General features: G+C 38.4%; 1 long non-coding RNA gene across 1 annotated transcript in view; it reads left to right on the top strand.

Moving 5' to 3' along the window:
• LOC104868490 overlaps window positions 1-21,554 on the top strand; it is a 284,470-nt gene extending 262,916 nt beyond the window's left edge. The window contains exon 3 of the long non-coding RNA XR_782031.2: window positions 21,411-21,554. This is a non-coding gene — a long non-coding RNA (uncharacterized LOC104868490). The remainder of the gene's footprint in view (window positions 1-21,410) is intronic.
• Window positions 21,555-21,777: the final 223 nt, after the last annotated feature.

The following is a 21,777-nucleotide window of genomic DNA, read 5'->3' as shown; positions in this document are numbered from 1 at the left end:
CTTCTCTGAGTTTTCTAGCCATGCCCAATCAGAGTTTTGTTCTTTAGAGAGGAGGGGTAAGGACATCTCAAATCTTTTCTTTTTCAAATATTTTGAGCTCCTCTTGCTAGCCCAAAAAGAAATCTTGGGTTCTTGTTCTCTCCCTCTTCCTCTCCCTCTCCCTCTCCTTCTCCCTTTTTCTCTCCTCCTGAAATCATTATGTCTGGCATCTACAATATATTTAAATGGTATACATTAAATCACAGTAGAGTCATCATGGCTCTTGCAAGCTGAAAGCTCTCTGGCTCAAAGGTTGTTATATATATTGCAGAATTTCTGTAGTGAATTTTTCATCAATTATTTTTAATTAATTTTATTGGTACATTTAAGGTATAAAATGTAATGACACTCATCATTGGAAATTTGCACCTTTACATAATCCATCTTGGTTCTTATTATTTCCCCATTCCCCTGCCCTCGCTTCAATCCCTCCCTCCCTCCCTATCTATAAAGACTTTGTTTCCTTTTTCCTTTTTCTCATGTGAATTCCATTCCCATCTTTCTTTTCTTTCTTTTCTACTTCCCCTTCCCCTTTGCACCATTTCTTCCTGTTTTACATTATCTGTTATACTTTTTAGTCCTTATTTACACTTTCAGTTTCTCACACTAGAAAAACTATTCAGTATTTACACGTGTGTCCTATTTATTTCACTTAAGAGTATACCCTCAAAGTGCATCCATTTAGCTATAAATGTCTCTAGATTCTCATTCTTGACGGCTGAGTATTACTCCATTTTTTTAAAGAGCATTTTCTTTATCCAGGCTCCTGCTGATGGAAAATTGGTCTGCTTCCAAGTTTTAGATATTTCATATTGTGCTGCTATGAACATGGGTACACATGTATCACTTTGGTGCAATTCTTTAATTCTTTGGGGAAGATAACCAGTAGGGGGATACCTAGGATAGCTGGGTCAAATGGAACCTCCAATTCTAATTCTTTGAGGTATCTCCATATTGTTTTCCATAGTGGTTGCACCAGTCTGCACTCCCACCAGCAGTGGAGCAGGATTTCTCTTTCCCCACAGCCCCACCATCATTTGTTATTGGTTGATTTCATGATAGCAGCCATTCTTTCTGGAGTGAGGTGGAATCTCAGTGTTGTTTTCATTTGCATCTCTCAAATGACCAATGATGTTGAATATTTTTAACATGTTTATTTGCTATTTCTACTTCTTCATCTGAGAAATGTCTGTTTTGTTTTGTTTTTTGGTTTTTTGAGACAGGGTCTCACTGTGTAGTTGAGACTGACCTGGAACTCACTGTGTAGACCAGGCTGGTCTAGAACTTACAACGATCCCCCTGCCTCAGCCTCCCGAGTGCTGGGATTATAGGCATGCACCACTATGCCCAGCTATCTGAGAAATGTCTGATCATTTCAGATGCCCAATTTTTGAATTGGGTCTGTAAATTTAGGAGGTCTGACCTTTTTAAATTTTTTATATATTCTAGATAGTAGACCTTTGAGGAAGAGCTGGTAAAAGTTTTTCCCGCATGGTGGGATATCTTTTCACACTATTGGTTGTTTCTCTTGCTGTGCAGAAGCTTTTAATAAGAAGACATCCCACTTGTTGATTGTTGGTGTTAGTTCACAGGCAACCGAGGTTTTGTTCATAAAATCTTTTCCCGCACCATGTCTGCAAGAGTTCTTTTTTTATCCTTATTAAATTTATTGGTACATTTTAGGTATACAATACAGCTACATTAATCATTAGAATCCTTTACATGACTTATCTTGGTTCTTACTTTTCCCCATTCCCCAGCCCTCTCTTCAGCCCCTCCACCCTTCCCTATTTACATAAAACATTGTTTCCATGTTTTTCCTTTTCACATATTTTCTTTTCTCTTTTTACCTTTCCCCTACCCCTCCCATAGCCTCTATTCTTTTAGCCCTTTTCTTCCTATAACACAATATCAATTACACATTTTGATCCCTATTTACACTTTCAGTTTTGCACACCAGAAAAGCCATTTGGTATTTACATATTGTGATTTATTAATTTCACTTAAGAGTATGGCCTCAGTGCACATTCATTTAGCTATAAATATCTCTCACTTCTCATTCTTTATGTCTGAGTATTAAAAAAATCACACCTTCTTTATACAGTTTCTAGTTGATGGGCAATTGGGCTGTTTCCAAGTTTTAGCTATTACAAACTGTGTCACTATAAACATGGGTGAGCATATATCACTGTGGTATGATTTTTTAATTATTTTGGGAAGATACCTAGCAAAGAAATAGCTAGGTCAAATGGGACTTCTAATCCTAGTTGTTTGAGGTATCTCCATATTGATTTCCACCAGTCTGCACTCCCACCAATAATGAAGAAGGATTCCTATATCCCCACCACCCCACCAGCATTTGTTACTGGTTGATTTCTTGATAGCAGCTATTCTTTCTGGGGTGAGGTGAAATCTCAGTGTTGTTTTCATCTGCATCTCTTGAATGCCTGGTGATGTTGAACATTTTGTTACATGTTTATTTGCTATTTCTACTTCTTTGTCTGAGAAGTGTCTGTTCATTTCAGATGCTCATTTTTGAATTGGGTCTTTATATTTGGGAGGTTTGATTTCTTTTTTACTTCTTTATGTATTCCAGATAATAGACCTTTGTCTGAGGAACAGCTGGTAAAAATTTTTTCCCACAATGCAGGTTGTCTCTTAGCTCTGCTTGTGATTTCTCTGGAATGCAGAAGCTTTTTAAAAAGATGAGATCCCAATTGTTGATTCTTTGTGCTAGTTCCCATGCTACTGAGGATTTGTTCATAAAGTATTTTCCTATGCTGATATCTTCAAGAGTTCTACCTAAACTCTCTTCCAGTCGGTTTAGTGTTCCTGCTTTAATATGTAGATAGTTAATCCATTTCAATTTTAGTTTAGTGCATGGTGAGAGATATAGTTCTAGTTTTAATCTTTGGGAAGTTGAAACCCAGTTTTCCCAGCATCATTTATTAAAAAGGCTCTCATTCCTCCAGTGAGGGTGGTTGGCTCCTTTTTCAAAAATGAAGGGGCTCAGTGTGTCTGGAGTTGTTTCTGCTTCTCATCTGTTCCATTGGTCTGTGGGACTGTTTCCTTTCCAGTACCATCCCGTTTTTCTCACAGTAGCTTTGAAAAATACTTTTAAGTCGGGCATTGTGGTACCCCCTACCTTCTCTTTATTGCCTAGAATTGTTTTTGCTAAGTCTCTTCATGTTCCAAATTAATCTTTGTATTGTTTTATCAAGGTCTGTGAAGTATGCTGCTGGGATTTCAATTGGGCTTGCATTTATTTAATCTATGTGGCAGTTTTAGAAGTATGGCCATTTTCACTATGTTGGTTCTTCCTACACAGGAACAAACGATGTCTTTCCATTTTCTGATATCCTCTTCAATCTCATTTTTCAGAGTATTGTAGTTTTCAGAGTAGAGGTCTTTGATGTCTTTTGTTAGGTGGATTTCAATTTTTTGGATGCTATTGTGAAAGGAATTGTTTGTCCCATTTCTCTCTCGGTAAGTCTGTTTTTTGTGTACAGGAAAGCTGATAATTTTTCTGTGTTGACCTTGTATCCAGCTACTTTGCTGAATTTGGTTAAGTGTAGAAGACTTTTGGTGGAGTTCTTGGGGTCTTCTAAATAGAGTATCATGTCATCTGCAAACAATTACAATTTGACTTCTTCATTTCCTGTCTTTATTCCTTTTATTTCTTTGTCTTGTCTAATTGCTTTGGCTAATATTTCCAAAACTATATTGAACAGGAGTGGTGATAGTGGACCTCTTTGTCTTGTTCCTCATTTTATTGTGAAGGATTTCACATTTTGACCATTTAGTATGATTTTGGCTGTTGGTTTTTCATAGACGGCTTTTATCAGATTGAGGTAGAGACTGTCTATTCCAATACTTTGGAGGGTTTTTATCATGAATGCATGTTGGGGCCAGGAATTTGGCTCAATGGTTCTGCCACCTGCCTTGCAATTGCAAGGGCCTGAGTTCAATCTCTGGTACCAAAAAATAAAAATAAAAAATAAAATTAATGCATGTTGGATTTTGTCAAATGCTTTTTCTGTATCTATTGAAATGATCATATGGTTTTTGTCCTTGCCTAAATTAACTTAGTGTATAACATTTATTGATTGGCGTATGTTGAACTATCGCTGCATCCCTGGGATGAATCTCTCTTGGTCAGAGTGTATGATCTTCTTGATGATCTTCTGCATTCTATCTGCAAGTATCTTATTAAGGATTTTTGTATCTATGTTCATTAGTGAGATTGGCCTGTAGTTCTTTTTCAGTTGGGTCTTTCTCTGTTTTAGGAATGCTTGCTTCCAGGAATGAATTTGGGAGTATCACTTACATTTCAATTTCTTTGAAGAGTTTAAATAGTAGTGGCAGTAGTTCCTCTCTAAATGTCTTGTAGAATTCAGCAGTGAAACCATCAGGACCCAGACTTTTCTTAGTTGGTAAGTTTTAATTATGTTTTCAATTTCATTGATTGATCCTGGGTCTTTTAGAATGTTTAAGCCATCTTCATTCAACTTTGGTAATTCTTATGTATCTAGGAATTTGTCCATTTCTTCTGTATTTTCCATCTTATTGGTGTATAGGTTCTCAAAGTAGGTATTGATGATCCTCTGGATATCTGCTGGGTCCATTGCAATTTCACCCTTTCCATTCCTAATTACATGCATTTGGGGCTTTTCTTTCCTTTTTTTGATAAGGTTGGCTAAGGGTTTGTCAATTTTGTTTATCCTTTCAAAGAACCAACTCTTGGCTTCATTGGTTTTTTGTATTGTTCTCTTAGTCTACATTGCATTAATTTCTGCCTTGATCTTTGTAATTTCCTCCTTTGTATGAGCTTTGGGTTTTTCCTGGTTTTCTTTTTCTAGAAGCTTGAGGTTCAGCATCAGGTTGTGTATTTGAGCTCGCTCTGTTTTCCTAATATGAATTTTCACTGCTATGAATTTCCCTCATAAGACTGCTTTCATTGAGTACCATAGATTCTGATATGTTGTATTGTCATTGTCATTTAATTGTACGAACTTTCTGACTTCTTCTTTAATTTCCTCTATGACCCATGGGTTATTCAGAAGTGTGTTGTTCAATTTCCATGTGTACATAAAATTATTGCACTTTCTTTTGCTATTGATCCCCAATTTCATTGCACTGTGGTCTGATAAAATACAGGGGATAACTTCAATTCCTTTGCACTTACTTAAGCATGTTTTATGAGCAAATATGTGGTCTATTTTGGAGAACAATCCACGTGCAGCTGAAAAAAATGTGAGGTCCCCCACTACTATTGTATTAGTGCTTATATGATTTTTCATATCTGTTAGTATTTGTTTTATATAGTTGGGTGCACTAGTGTTTGGTGCATATAGATTTATGATTTCATCTCTTTCTCTTGGATTGTTCCCTTTACAAGGATGTAGTGTCCTTCTTTGTCTCTCTTAATCAGTATTGGTTTGAAATCCACTTGATCTGCAAAGAGGATAGCTACTCTGCTTTGGTGTGTGTGTGGGGGTCCTGTCACATGGATTATTGTTTTCCAACCTTTAACTTTCAGTCTATGAGTTTCTTTTTAAATTGTGTTTCTTGTATGCAGCCTACTGTTAGATCTTGCTTCTTGACTCATTCTGCCAGTCTATGTCTTTTGATTGGTGAATTGAGACCATTAACATTGATGGTTATAACTGATAGGTATTGACTTTTTCTTTTTGTTGGGTTCTCCCCCTTGGCATTTAATTTCTTATCATGCCTGATGGATTCATTCTGATGGGCTTACTGGGTTGTGATCCTCATTGTCTTTTCCTAGGATATTGTCTAAAATATTTTGGAGTGCTGCTTTGGTATTCATGAAGTTCCTTAGGTGCTCTTTGTCATGCAAGTATCTTATTTCTCTATCAATTTTGAAAGATCGTTTTGCAGGATACATCATTCTGGGATGGAGGCTGTTTTCCTTTAGGGATTGAAATGTATCACTCCAATCTCTTCTTGCCTTGTGAGTTTGTGTTGAGAAGTCTGCTGTGATTTGATGGGCTTCCCTTTGTGTGTGATTTGTTTATTTTCTCAAACTGCTTGTAGAATTTTGTTCTTCTGTTGAATTTCTGGAATCTTCACTATTTCTATGTGTAGATTTTTTTTTTATCACAGCTAGTTGGGGTCCTATATTCCTCACTTATCTGTATATCAAGTTCTTTTCCCCTATTTGGAAAGTTTTCTGCCATTACTTTCTGTGAACCGTTTTCTCATGTCATCTGCATGCTCTCCTGTTTCTTCATTGACTCTGGTCAGTCTTATGTTATTCTTCCTTGAATTGTCTAGAAGCTGCTGGATTGATCTCTTGAGGTTCCTTAATATTTTTAAAATATTTTTCTTTTCCTGGTCACTAATTGCAATCCTATCTTCTATATCTGAAATTCTGTCCTTGCATTGGCTCATTCTGCTGTGTAAACTTTCATTTGAGTTTTTAATCTTCTGGAAATCTGTTTGCATCTGTTTTATGGATTCCATTTGTTTCCTATGTTGGGATTCCATCATGTTCATCAGTTCTTCTATTTTTTTTAAACCTATGTCTGCTCTAGATTTATTAATCATGTCTTGTACTATGGGCACAATTTCTGCTGTTATCTGAGAAATTATTTCTGACTTCCTTTTTTTCCAGGTCTTCTTTTGTTGCCAGTTCAGGGAGTCCAGGTGGTTGAGTATCAGATTGTTCCATCTCATTGCCCTTTTGGGTTGCCTTAGGTGATCTGGAAGTCTGGTTTTGAGATTTATTTCCATGTCTTCTCATTTCAACAGATGCGGCTGCTATGCCTTTGCTGAGGTAACTTTTTGCTGACCCAGTGGTCTTCAATTCTCAGCAAGCCACTGAGCAACCTTTACTCTGCTGCTCTTCAGTACACCAATATCTGGGTTTAGAATGGTGGCCTTCTACATCCCTGAGGTGACCTGTTGTCTTGGCAGGCTTCTGGCTGGGTCCTGTGCACACTTTGGATGCTGTCTAGGTTTGCCTCTTGCTGGGGCCCTATGTAGCTGTTGTCTGGGGGGCCTTTGGCTGGGGGCTGTGCATCCCAGTTCCTGTTGTCTGTGTAGGCTTCTGCCTACTGTCTCCAGGCACTTATCAATGGTATTGGGTTGAGCCTCTGGCTGTTGCTTGTGCATCTGTGTAGTTCTTTTGCTGGTGGGCCCTTGGCTGTGGCTGATGGTATGGCGCACCTCTGGATGAAGCTTGCGCACCTGTGCAACTCTTTTCTAGGTGTGCCTGTGACTTGGGCACTTGTGCCTGTGCCTCTGTGGTCGGGGCAGGTCCCTGGCTGGGATCTGCCTGTAGCTGCACCACTCTGGCCCACACAGCTGCTCCCTAAGACGTGTGCACACTTATGATGGTATGGTGGGTCTCTGGATAAAGGTTCTGCTTCTGGTGCAGCTCTTTTTCATTATCAATTATAACTCTCTGTCTCTTTCTGGATATTCTGTACTTGGTGAAATATCATTCTCCTACTTTTTTTTTTTAGTTTTTTGAGTATACTTTGAAGTAGCTACTTTAAAGTTTTTATCTAGGAAATGATATCTGAGCATCTTTAGGGAGATTTTCTATTGATTTTTCTTCTTATATATGGACAATACTTTCTTCTTTGCTTGAAAGCATAAAAACTTTGTTGAAAACAGACATAAAATACAAATAAAATAAAAGACAAAAATGCGGCAACCCTGTACATTGTTCTTTCCCTTATTGTTAGTTTACTATTGTTTAATGATAAATCTGAACTAATTAAAAAATTTGTATTCTTTCCATGTGTAGCTTACACATAATGAAAATGTGGGATAGAGAGTTTAAGAATTTGCTTAAAATCAATCATAACTAAGTAGAGAATGGTTTTGAGCCTAGACAATCTAGCCTCTAGAGTCACACATAGCAGTAGTGATAAGGTAGCATTTATTGAGAGCTATGTATCAAGCACCATTTTAACAATTTTATATGTATTGTCTCAGTGAATCTCCAGAATAATGCTATTAAACAGACACCGTCAGATCAATTAGCTTAGTAATTGGAAACTTCTGGAACCAATAAAACTCCCAGTCTGGTAAGGCCTTCTATGCATAGGTGACAGGGGTGGGGGCAGTTAGTCAACCAGTCAATAACTTCACCCTCACTATCTGGAGACTCTCAATTGCAATCGGTAATGAGAGCTCATGGTTTTTCCAGGTCCTTTCTGAGCATAGTACACATAGCACTGCATATGCACATGGCCTTGTAAATTTCTAGGAATATGTCAGAGTTATTTAAATCCCTATAGCTTTTTACCCCTCAGTTCCATCCATAAAGCTTTTGGCTAGCCTAGTGTTTATTCCAACTATAAGCCACCACGTCAGGCAGCCATAAGGTTAAATGTTTACCATGTAAATATTTTCAACAAACACCATCTCAGGGAAAAAGTTATCTTGCTCTGTGGATTTGCTCCAAGGTAGGTTAAATAAAGACAGTCTTGTAAATAGGTCTTCCAGAGGACTACATACAGGTCAGATAAAGAAAGTTCTCTGGAAATAAAGCTTGGGAAAAGCAACGATCCTGTTGGTTGTCAAGCTATTTAGAAGCGGAGGAGTATAGGATGGAAATAGAGCACATTAAAATGCTACAAAGCTCACTACTCTTATGAAATTCCACTGTCTTTTTTAATAAATGCTACCTGGATTATTGCAAGGTTTTGATTTATTTCCAGAGTTCCAAAAATAAAGTTTATTCTGACACTCTTTTCCAGTTTTCTTGCTTTCATGGAGAGAAGAATTCTCATAGGTCCTTCCTTACTCTACCATTTTTGCTGATGTTATCCTATTACAGGCTTTTAAATATGTTTTAAAATTCAGATAGGCAATGAATAACTTTGTTTTCAGGCATCCCTGCTTTCCTCTCTCTCTCTCTCTCTCTCTCTCTCTCTCTCTCAGCAGTAGGGTAGCAGTAAGATAGCATTTATTGAGAGCTATGTGCCAAGCAACATTTTAACAATTTTATGGGTATTATCTCAGTAAATTTTTAGAATAGTCCTATTAAAGAGGTACCACCATTACCCCAGTTTACAAATCATGAAAATGTGGCATAGAGAGTTTAAGTAATTTGCTTAAAATCAATCATAAGTTTTTTTTGTTTTGTTTTGTTTTGTTTTTTAGTACCGGGGATTGAACTCGGGTCCTTGAGCTTGCAAGGCAGGCCACCGAACCACTGAGCTAAATCCCCGGCCTAAATCAATCTAAGTAAATGATAAAGAATGGATTTGAACCTACAGAATGGCTCTAAAGTCAAGGGTTGTGAGGCAATGTAGGAGTAAGAACCAGAATTTAAAAAAAGTCTTAATTAACGTTTAAAAAATATCAACCCACTATATGGGCTTTTGTTGTATAAATCTCTATGATTACTGTAAGTGTAAGAAGCATTCATATGATATATTTATTGATCATCATAATGTCAAATAGTTTTAATATTTGTAATAAAGGCAAATGATTATATATACAACTAAATATCCTTGAATTTTCCATTTTATTAGAATTTTCATATAAATAATTTGACAAATTGAAAAAAAAATTCTTTACCAGGTAATAATTTTTGCCTTCTGTTGGAAAAATATTACCACTGTAGCTTTCAGATCACTTCCAGTATGCAATCATTTAAAGATACTCATTTAGGTTGTTCATTTTTTTTTTTTTGTATTGGGGATTGAACATGAGTCCTTGCACTTGCCAGGCAGGCAACAGAATCACTGAACTAAATCCCTGGGCCAAGTTTGTTCACTTTTAATTCAACAAAAACCTCACAGTATTTACTTTCTGCCATGCACTGAGGACAGGATGGTGAACAAATCAGATTCTGCCACTATGAGGCTCATAGCATAGGGAAGAGAGTCATGAAATAATAATGAGTGTGATTAGTGTGATGAAAGAGGAAGCACAGAGAGTTATGGGGTCATACTATGAAAGACTGGGGATGTAGCTTAGTGGTGGAGCACTTGCCTGGCATGTGTGAGACTCTGGGTTCAATCCCCAGTGCTGCAATAATATGAAAAATAAGACGTGAAGGACAGGGCATGATGACAGGAAGTATAGGCAGATGAAACAAACATGGGAATGATAGAGGTCCAGAAAATTGTGATTTATTCAGGAACTAAGAACAGCTTAGGGTTGCCAGAAAACAGAAATTTACTGGGGAGAGAAAAGGACATGACTAGGGGAGCTTGTTTGTTCAGAAGCATTTATTTAGATGGGTAAAAGTCCCCCCAAAAAAACAATACACTTTATTTCCATGTGAATTTTCTTACAGTGCATCATTAAGAGGTAGGCCAGTGGCAGCACATTTGGCAGGATTCTGCTGTGGTGCTGATATTTTTTAATGAAGAATCGCCTGCCTTCTTCAATAGATCAAAAATCTCTATACAGGTGATGCTAGTTCAGAGCGACAAAAGGTTCATGAGAAAATTGGTAAATGCAAGCTAAAATACAAAACTTAAAAGAGAAAAAGGGAGTCAAGAACAAACCATGCCTAGAGGCAAGAATACAACTGAAGTTATTCCAAGGTTCTCTCTAAACAGACTGTCTTCTTTGGTCAGGTATTTTATAACAGCATTCATCCATTTCATGACAACCCTTTGAGGTACTACATTTCCTTCTTTAATATGAACAAATGAAGGTTCCAAAAATATAAATGACTTCATCCATTTCACAAGTACTTATGGACTGCCTACTGTGGGCTGATTCATCAGTGAATCCTAGTTCATGGAACTTACATCCGAGCAAGAACTTGCTCCAGTTCACACAGCTGATAAGTTAGAAGCAGAATTTTCCTAACTCAGAGAAATAGACTCTTTCCTTCTATTGCACCAGACTAAATGAGAAAGGGTTATTTTTTTTTCTTAAACGGTACAAAAGACTCATAATACTAATTGACTCGACTAGCTTAGTCAACTAAGCTTTCCATTTTTTTTTTTCTTTTCTGATCATGATTCTTGCTGTTGTTAAAATTGGAAGAGACATCTAGGGAGGAGTTGGGTTACTTCCTTCATTAGACAGGACCACTGAGATCCAGATAGACTGGAAAAAAATGAATAATGCCAGCCACACATTGCTTTAGCTTGCTTCTCCTGGGCTCCCCTTCCCATTCTCTTTCTTTCTTCTCTCTTCCCTCCTTTTCTATTTGGGGCTTTAGAAAGTGCTCTCTGTGTGTCTTTTAGGGACATTGAGGATTCCCTGGGGCCCTGCTCATCTTTCAGATATGTTTGTGATGGAGCCCTACTGCAAGATCTCTGACTACACTCTAAAAGAGACAAGGCAAAGGTATTTATATTTTGTGCTCTCTTAGAATTCCTCTCACTTTGGTCTGCAGCCATCCCAACACTGAATTAGGGAAAAGCAAAATGCTTCCACATGCTACGTATCCAAAGATCAAATCAGAGACTCCCGCAGAATTCTCTTCCAGGTTGTTTCTTTGCTGACACTGGTTCTTTGAGAGATCCAAAGGGGAAGAAATGGGGAGGAGGGAAAAAAAAGGATAGAACTGCCTTGCAGCTCTTCTTCTTGAAAATGTTTCTGGGATTGCTGCTAGGATAGGAGAAAGTAACTGGAAGGAGAAAAAAGTGTATTTTTGGTTTGTTGCTTTGTTCTTCTTCTACTTTCTCAAAGGTACAGCTTCAACAGGATATATTTAAAATATGTTTCATCCATGGGACATCTCTGTCCATATTTAAACTGGACTTCTTTGTAGGTCTTTTATGTTTTATTTTTAATTTTTTTTTTCAGACAGGGTTTCTATATGTAGTTGAGGCTTGCTTTGAACTCACTATATGGCCCAGACTTGCCTCAAACTCACAACAATCCTACCTTAGTCTCCCGACTGTGATTACAGGCATTTGCCACTATGCCTGGCCATCATAGGTCTTTTTTTTTTTTAATTGAATTTATTGGTACATTCTAGGTAGACAGTACAGTTACATTCATTACTGGGATCTTGTACCTTTACATGCCAGGTCTTGGTTCTCATTTTTTCCCCTTGTCCCCACCCTCCCTTAATATTCTTGCTTTTTAAATTCTCTGAAATCTAAGACTATCTACATATTTGTATTCGTTCTTTTATTACATATGAAATTTGCAGTAACCTACTTTTCCAGAAAGAAGGGATATTTTTCTAAGGAGAAATTCTCAAAGCATGGATTTATGTGGCATCCAGCAAGCCTGGTGGGGTACAGTCTCTGTCAGCCCTGTGCTGTATGTATACATTGTCTTCATTTCAGCTCTCATAACAGTCTCACTCTCCCTTTGTGACCCTTTCTTACTAAGGAGACTCATATCTGGTGAAATTCATCCAGCATGCAGTCTGACATGAACAAATATAACTGGAGCAGACAATGATTGCAGCTAACAGAACATTTGCTTTAAAACTATAAAGCACACAATTTCAGATTTGACTGCTCATAACCTCGTGATTATCAAATGACAAAGAATTCGCTTTCTCTGTCGATGGATGTTGAAAAAATTCAGCACTTTATTGGAACTTTAGCATCAAAACAAATTTTATGTGTATGATTCTATATCCCATGTAATTCTGGAGAGTTGTTTTACTTTCAGAAATTTTATCCATGAAGTCCTCTGGGTTCTAGCTTCACCTTGAAATATGGCGTAACCTGCCTCTCTTGTCAACCTTCCATGTTCACTGCCACTACTGCTTTGAATATGCTCTTTTCTTACCTGGATTCCCCCAGTAGCTTCTCAAAGGGTCCTTCTTGTTTCTACCTCTCCGTTCCACTCACCATGCAACAACCAGAGCTAAAACATCCATGATTTTTGTCATTCCCTTGTCTTAACAGTCTCCACTGCCTCCTCTTTGAACATAAATTAAAATGCAAAATCTATAAGGCATTGCAGAACCAGGCCTGTTTCTCCAGCCCACATCTCCCTTGCTAACTGGATTCCATTACACTGTCCCTTATTTCTCTCAAAACTACAACTTATTTCCTGAGAGACTTTGTACATTCTATCCTCTCAATAATCAGCGCTCTTCCCTTGTGTTTTGCCTGATTAACCCCTATTCATGAGTTCTCAGTTTAAATATCATTTCTTTTTTCTATTCTTTTCTTTTCTTTCTTTCTTTTTTTTTTTTTTTTTTTTTTTTTTTTTTTTTGGTACCAGAAATCAAACTCAGGACCTTTCATTTTCAAGGCAGGCAAGTTGCCACTGAACTAATTTCCCGGCCCTAGATACCAATTCTTTTAAGAGGCCTCCTCTCTCACCCTGATCTAAATTATGTCCTCTGTTATCTCTCCCAACACTCACTTTCCAAACTTGTGCCTTCATTTGGGTGCTCACCTGTCTCGTTAGCTATAATATGTCACTACATATGCAGAGACCTTGGTGCCTTGGTTCCCACTATTTCCAGTGCCCACAGAAATACTGCGCACAATGGTATGTACATGACAGAGAATTAGTCATGAGTAAGTAGAGAAATATTTGTGGAAAAAAGGAATCACAATGCCCAAAATATCCCTCAGCCTGTCTGCAAAAGCCCTCTCAGGGACAGCCATGAAACTTCCAGAGAATCTAATACAGCTCCTCTTAGACATACTGCATTCCATTCTAAGATATTTTAGGGACACAGCAGTTTACTTGTCTCTCTTCTACTCCCAAAGAATCAACTCTTCAGAGACTCTTAATTGATTCACCACAAACAGTCCGACTTCTCACTTCCCCTCCTCCCACTTGTACAGTTTACTCTGACATCAAAGGAATGAAAGATCTTTTTTAAAAAAATTGTCCTTTTTGGGAGGAGGAAAGAAAAGAAGGGAAAAGGGAAAAAAGAAGAGAATAAAGGAAACATGGAAATAAAGCTTTTGTAAACAGGAGGGGAAGAAGGGTTGAAGGGAAGGGATTGGGGAAAAAAGAATCAAAATTTATCACATACAGGTACAAATTTGTTATCATTATGTGTATTTAAAATGTACCAATAAAAATTAGTAGAAAAACTGTCCCCTTAATTTGATTATCTAAGGTCCCTTGTTTTCCTTTCTTTCCAAGTCTTGTGACTGTAAGCCGCATAGGTCAATCCTTGTCCTTTGAAACCATTTCAGACAAGCTCCTGTGCACTGCTCTGTTCTGCTCTGTTCAGACGTATCTTGGCCAAAGATCTGTTTTCACACTTGCTCTGACTTTCCACTCCATCCTAGTGTCTTGACACTAGCTCCTGACATCAGTTTCACCTTCTGGTCTTGGCCTCTTCTCAGCATTTGGGCTCAGTGGCTAAAGGAACCACCGAGTGTGGCCTCTTCCACTCCTAAAGGCAGATCTTGTGTTGATCCCCTAACTCTCCTCACTCAGCAATTTGAGAAAACTCACCCTGGAACCAGGCCACACCCCAACTCAGCCCAAGTTTAGTCAAGATTACTCACAACAGAGGAGATCAGAGAGGTCTGGCCTTTGCCACCTCCCAAGTCCCATTTCCCTCTTATCTTAGTTACTTTCATTGCTGAGAAAAAATACCTGATATCTAAAGTTAAGGAGAGAACCATTTATTTAGCTCACAATTTATACACGTTTCAATCCATAATCAGCTGGCTTCACAGCAAGGTGGCATGGCAGACAGCCAGAGGTAGCAAAAGCAACAAGGGGAAACTACAGCTCTTTCTGTCCCTTATGTATTATCCAGACTACTTAGGGTGGGTAACACTCACACCCTTAATGGGTGCCCTTGAGCCTAGCATACCATGAATCAATTCTAGCATTACACAGTCTAGATCCAGCCACCTTTGAAAAAGCCCCACCTATGACAATGAGTCTTTGGGGCAACATCTAGACACAAGCCATAACACCTCTGGTCATCTGTGAGGACTCTGTTTGACTTTATATTCCTTTGTGTCCTCAGTTCCAAACATCCCCCTGCAACACACACACACACATCCCCCTCTAACTACACACTAAACCTAGTAACTAAGTCTACTCTCTCAGACTCAATAAGGCCTTCTTACCTCTCCTACTAACAATTTTTTCAGATTCAAGACATGAGATTCTCTAAAAGTTGGAAAAAGAATTACTCCAGACTTAGACCCCACTGCTGTCAGTAGCCATGGGTTCTTAAATGAGTAACTTAACATCTTCATCTCATTCAAAAAAATATATATGAATGGGAATTATATCCCACTATATTTGCGTACTAGCCACAGATGTTTCACATTGTAGGCATTCAAAAAATGTGCAAAAAGGGGCTTACAGAAACATTGTTCACCACCTGCAAGGACATGATGATCTGGCCATAACAAAGAAATGAAAGTCTTATCTTTATTAATATAATTCTTGTAAATGAAACTGTAAACACAGCAGGGCAGGAAGACATGTATGAGGAGGGAAGCTTGTGCTTAAGACCTTAAAGAATGAGTAAAATATAATAACAGGCTGAGAAAAGGAAGCTTTCCAAGAGAGCCAACATGGGTAAAAGTCTGAGTACAGAATAGCCATGGGAGCTTGGAAAGGCAGAGCTGCACAGAGTGAATGGGCCATGAAGAAAAATGGCAGAAAAGTAGCCTGAAGAGATAGAGAAAGGCTAGTTGGCAGAAGATAAGACCAAAATCAAACCGACACTGCCCCTGACTTCCTGCCAATCTCCACTGCTTTGGGTATCACCTTCTTTGTAAATTAATATCTTGGGATGCATCATCTCTAAGCATTTGTTTATTTGTAACTCATTTAACCCAGCCCAAAGAGTGACATAGCCAATACCTCGCCCAAACAACTAATTAATGTTTATAGACTCCAAAGGCCAAATAATTGCTCTGAGAATGCTGCTGAGGATCCTGCAAATGCCCTGGCTTAGCCTTGGATGTGGTGACAGAGGCAAGGACCTCCCAGTTTGCTCCATGACCTCATCTCACTCTGCATCCTCCTCAAATGTTTGTTGACATCACACAAAGGTAGTTGTGAAATATTTCCATGAATCCATATCTGTAAAAGTTCTTGAAATCTTGGCTCTTGTATAAACTTGCTGTTTTTTAAAAAAAAAGAGAAACTAGACTCAAGGTAAACTTCTATTCATGCTGATGTCTTGACTTCTTTGGACTTAAGCATCCCAGACTGGGATATAATATTACCAGTACTAACTGCAAACTAGTGAAATTACACTAATCCTAATACTTACTGGGTGCTGGGTTTTAGGCCTTTTAACTATATCATCATATGTTTTCCTCACAACAGTCCCATAAAGTACATACTATTATTATTTTGACAGATGAGGAAACTGTGGCATAACAATAAGTAACTTGCCCAAAGTCACATAGTATTATGGTTTGGATATAAAATGTCCTGCAAAACTCACATATTGAAGGTTTAGTTGCCAGCTCATTGGTTTTTCAGGAAGTGACTTATAGTGAGGGCTTTAACTTTATTAAGTGGATTCATCCATTGATGAGATCATACTTTGATGGCATGATTAACAAGTTATGGAAACAGGATGTGGGGCCTAGTTGAAAGGAGTAGATTATAGGAGCATGACCTTAGGGACTATATTTGGTCACTGGACCCACTCTTTCTCTCTCTCTCTCTGCTTCCTGGCTGCCATGAAGTGAGCAGTTTTCCTACACCAAGCCCTTTAGCCTTAAGGTTTCTGCCTGGCCACATGCCTAAAAGCAACAGAACCAGCTAAGTGTGGGCTGAAACCTCTGGAACCATGAGCCAAAATAAGTTTTTCTTTCTTTAAATTGATTTTGTCAGGTGTTTTGTCACAGGAATGGAAAGCTAAGCCACAAAGCTAGCAATAATACAGTTGGAATTAAACCAAGTAATCTGCCTCCAAAGCCCAGACTTTCAATTTACCGGCCCTACTAGTTGTGTAATAAATGTCAGGATTCTTATTTTATAGATATAAATATCAGGTACTGAAATAACAGAGAAAATTTGCCTCAGGTCACTGAACGAATGAATGATCAGTGGCAAAGTCAAAACATTCCTGACTCCTGACCTTTCTTGGCTCAATTCTCTATCCACTAAAACATTTCCTTTTTCATCATTACTCTCTCCTCTCACCTTCCTTTTTTTCTTTTTCTTTGTGGCACTAGGATTGAACTCAGGGCATTTTTACTAAGCTACACCCCTGGCTCTTTTTCATTTTTTATTTTGAGTCTCTGTCTTGCTAAGTCACTGTTGCCTAGGCTAGGCTCAAACTAATGCTACTCCTGTCTAAGTCTCCCAGGATGTTGAGACTACAGGCATGCGCAAGTATTTTTAACGTTTCCCAAGACTAGGTACATGAACAAGTAGAAACAAAAATTTGTTGTTTTCAACTTTCTCCTTGAAATCAAGCTTCTTCTTGAATAGATGTTCAAGATTGCTAAGAAGGTCAGTGACAGCCTTCTGGCACACTCCAGCCTCGAGTGAATTTCACATGATCCAAACTCTAGAAAAAAAGGACAAGTGCTTCTTCTTCCCTAGGAGGTCAGGGATCAGAAGCATCATTGGGTGAGACCACTGGCCTCCTGAGTTTTTTCAATACCTAAGGTTATAGCATACAAAGGTTTTTAGTAGTAGTAGTAGTAGTAGTAGTAGTAGTAGTAGTAGTAGTAGTAAGTAGTAGTAGTACTTCAAATGCTTGAAGCTCCATAAATTATATTTAAATCCCAAGTAAGTTCTTTAGTCTGTCTCATTCTTCCTTCATACATTGAGGAGAGAGTAGGGTTTGGGGGACAAAATTGAGTTCTCGGTGGGGGAGCTGCCTAGACAACTGGTAACTTTCTCTCTGGCTTTCTATTATGTATTAGAAACATTTACATGCTGCTTTTGCATGTTGCAATTCTGCACTTAATCTATTTTCTGATTTAAGAGCTTGATGATGCCTTAGACTTTGACAGTTAATTATGACACAGTTTTAGAAAAGGAAAACCAGGCTGGGCTTGATTCTCCTCCAGAAACAGCAGCAGCTGCAGAATTGCAAAGATCATGCTAGGGTTAGTCTCAGTCCTAAGAGGTAATGGTCCTGAAACAGGCTCTGGGGAAGTCCCTGTGTACTGGAGCTATACTCAGAAATGACACACTACAGAACAAGAAAATAAGGCAGCTGGCTCTGTGCACTAGAGGCAGCCAAGATTGAAGTAATAATAGACGTTTCATGTGGCCTGCTGTATCTGTCCAATATACTCAAAAAGTTTTCCTACAGAAGCCATCCAGAAGTCCTGCTGAGAGCCAAAGCCAACAACTGGAAACAAAGTTGCCAAACCCTTGTATGTGTAGTGTTATTTTGTGACTTTCATTTTCCCCTTGGCATTTTGAATTTAGATATCAGCTATGGTTGATATAAAAGCATGAAGGTTTCTTGCTGTTAAAATTTCAAAGATAATGTCATGGGAGGCAGTGGCTGTCTGTAGTGGGTATACTATGAAATGCAGCTTTTTCCACCTATACATAAATGAAGAGTTTTCAGGATTATGAAATAATCCCCTTTAGTTTAGCTTCCAGTCTGTGTGCAATCTGGCCTAGCACCCCTACATTGAGCATGTTATTCATTTTCTCTGTGCTTGGCACTGCAAAGGGGCAGGCCAAATTTTGGGTAATGTTCCTTTTAGCAAGGAAGAACTGTATGGAAATTCATTAATTAATTCTTTAGGGAGACTATACTTCTATAAAAAGGCTAATGGGGAGCCCTTCCTCTTAAAAACTAAGATGTATCGTTCACTAAAGCTTAGTTTCCCTCAGACAATTTTTCTGATAAAAGTGTCTGCTCAAAGAAATATATCTCAGAGGAGGCAGTTCTGATATAAGCATGAATATGCTTATAAATATTTGACATTATCTGACTTCCCAATAATTTGGGAGGCTTTTTCATGCTAATATACAGAGTCAGTCATATAGGAAGTACACAAAAGATATTGAAGCGGGTGACTTCATCTGAGTCAAAGCAAGCATATTATTATAGATATAATTAATAATGGCATGAGTTGAATGAATAAAACAAACAGAAGCAGCCACAAATACCAGCACTATAAGCATAGCTCATTCCTAAAAGAAAAGATCACCTCTAATTCTAAGAGGTCTCTGGGCTCGCTTTTCTTGGACCATCGTACACACGCAGTGTTTGACCACTCTCTTCCTTATTGCCCTTGCAACATCCCAATGAGATAAGTCAATGAGGAGTATTGTTAGCGAAGGTGGCAGGCCAAACATGCAAAAATTAAATTACTTGCCTGAAATTGCTGAGAAGCCAATCAGGGTACTGGGATCAGAACCCACAAGCTTCAGCTTTCTGTGCAACCATGTGGTGAAACTCAGCTTGTGCTCCTGTCCTATCCTCCCTAGTCACCGGAAGGCACCGCCCCCTCTGGGTGCCAGGAAAGGGAGAAGGCACCCCAGCCAAGTCTCCCAATCCCTCAGAAAGAAAACAGCTTCAAAAGTCATTAAATTTGAGTTTATTTTTGAATAAACTTTTCAGTAGGTAGATTAATGATAATTTGAGAAGCAGCTTCATCTTAAAGAAAAATAAAGGATTGAAAGGGTAATTGTGAAGGGCTTTTTCCAGATTAAGAGGATCTGAAACATTTCTGTTCGATGAACTTGGAATAAAGTTCAATCTCAGTTCATAGGCTTATCTCCAAATTTCATTTTTTAAAGTACCTCAGTCATACACTCCCACTCCACTTGACCAAAAGCCTCTCCTGCTTCAAGAGACAGATCAACAATCAGCTCCCTTGTTCGTTTAGCCGAGTCAGTGTTCTTAATCAGCAGAAAAAACACTGAGAGCCGAAAAGATGGTTTTTAATAAAAAATGGTCTGGTGAAGCTCCAGCATGGTGGCAGCTTCCTCAGCCTAGACAAATATGTTGACTCCTCAAACATGCAAACAGAACCAAGAACTGTATTTCTTCTAGCCTCAAGTCCTCTATTATGAACTTAGTCCCACTTCACATCCCCACCTCTTCCCCTCAGCATCCCACATTTCCAAAACTTGGGCTGTTCTGTCTCCTCTCTTCGCTCTTTCGATGATCTGGTTGTAAAATCATTAGGTAGAACAGAGGGAAGCAGTCTCTGGGCCTACGAGGGGAAGCCACAGTAGTCCAGAGCTAGATGTTGGAGTCCCAGCAGGGCGACAAGAAAGTCCACACAGGAAGCCTGCTCAGCATGGGGCAACAGTGGCCCTAGAGTTAGGGGACATCCCCATGGTGTAAAGTATGGGAGTCCATGCTGAGTGGTAGGATGCCCTCCTGTGGGTAAGAGGAAAGAACTGAAATAGGAGACTGGTTACATGGAGGAGATTAAGAAAATAAGTAACTTATTAAGGACAATGAGAAAAAGCTTTCTCACTGTTGGAGAAGAGAATTTAAAATATTGAAGCAGAGAGACCTACAATCAATCCTGTAGTTCTTGGACTAAGTGGAGGCATCCAAGTAAATTCACAGTTTTCAATATATTTATATAAATACAGAAATGAAAGTATGTGTACATATTATTTACCATACACCCATATTATGGAGGGTAAAATAGTAAACCCCTAAAGATGTATGCATTTTAATCCCTAAAACCTGTGAATATATTACCTTACACAGCAAAAGGTATTTGGTAAGAGTTGTTAAATTAAGGATCTTGAGACTGGAAAATTATCCTAGATTATCCAGATGACCACAATCTAATCAATCATGAGGCCCCTTATAAGAGGAAGACAAGAAGGACAGAGTCAGAGAAAGAGATGTGACAACAGATGAAGAGTTGAAAGAGAAAGACAGATAAAGAAAGGAATATTGATTTGAAGATGGTCTTGTGCTACTGGCTCTGAAAGTAGAGGATGGGGGCTGTATTAGTCCTTTTTTTTTTTTTTTTTTTTTTCCTGCAGTAAAATACCTGAAGCGGCTACTTAATTGAAGAAAAGGAAGGAAGAGGAGGAGCAGGAGAAAGATGAAGAGGGGAAGGAGGAGGAAGAAGAGGAGGAAGAGGAGAAGTTATGTATTTAACCCACTGTTTTGAAGATACTGGGTCCAGGAGCCTCATCTGATGATGGCTTTTTTGCTAGCAGGTTAAAGAGAAAACAGTTAAAGGCCACCTATGATTTCAAACTGGATCTTTTTGCTATGATAGAATATGGTAAAATGTAAATGGGATCTGAGTGATAGATGGTAGTAATTCATCAATGTTAACTTCCTAATTTTGATGATTCTATCATGGTACTATAGGAAAATAAAATATTAAGGGATTATGGAACATCAGACTGGCACATAATTCTCATGGTTCTGGAAAAACAGTCTACATAACCTGTTTTGTAAATCGGAGATCATTCTAAAAAACTTTTAAATGCATATCATTTGGTCCCAAATCCTTTTCATATAACTAAGTCTTCTCCCTTTTACTGTTGCTTCAGTTCTCCTGGTAGAAATAGATGCTTCTCATTTTTCTCTGCAGACAGCACCTTCAGGCCACACACAAGAGGACAATCTGAGCCTAGAGCATGCAGTCTGGTAGGAGTTATCCAGGTCCTGACAGAATCTCGGCTGCTGTGGGATGGTGAGAAGAGATGCCAAAACACAATGTTTTGCTTCACCTTTTTTTTTCTAATATCTCATTAAAATACCCAACTCCACTGTGAAGTGTTAAGAAATATTGAATGTCATCTGTTAGCATTTTTGTTTTCTGATCAATTTAATCTCTCCAGGGTTCCCTGTTAGAAAAAAAGCAGAACAACCTTTTTGAAATTCTCAGCCTGAAAAGATAAGGTTCTAACTCCCAGCCCTTCTTTTCTTTAGCCTTTCTGAATAGATCAGTCCCGTTT

The sequence above is a fragment of the Fukomys damarensis genome, unplaced genomic scaffold (genome assembly GCF_012274545.1).
Source record: "Fukomys damarensis isolate Sample0158 unplaced genomic scaffold, DMR_v1.0_HiC HiC_scaffold_14, whole genome shotgun sequence".
Taxonomy (NCBI): Eukaryota; Metazoa; Chordata; class Mammalia; order Rodentia; family Bathyergidae; genus Fukomys; species Fukomys damarensis.
This window is presented reverse-complemented; position numbering and strand designations above follow the sequence as displayed.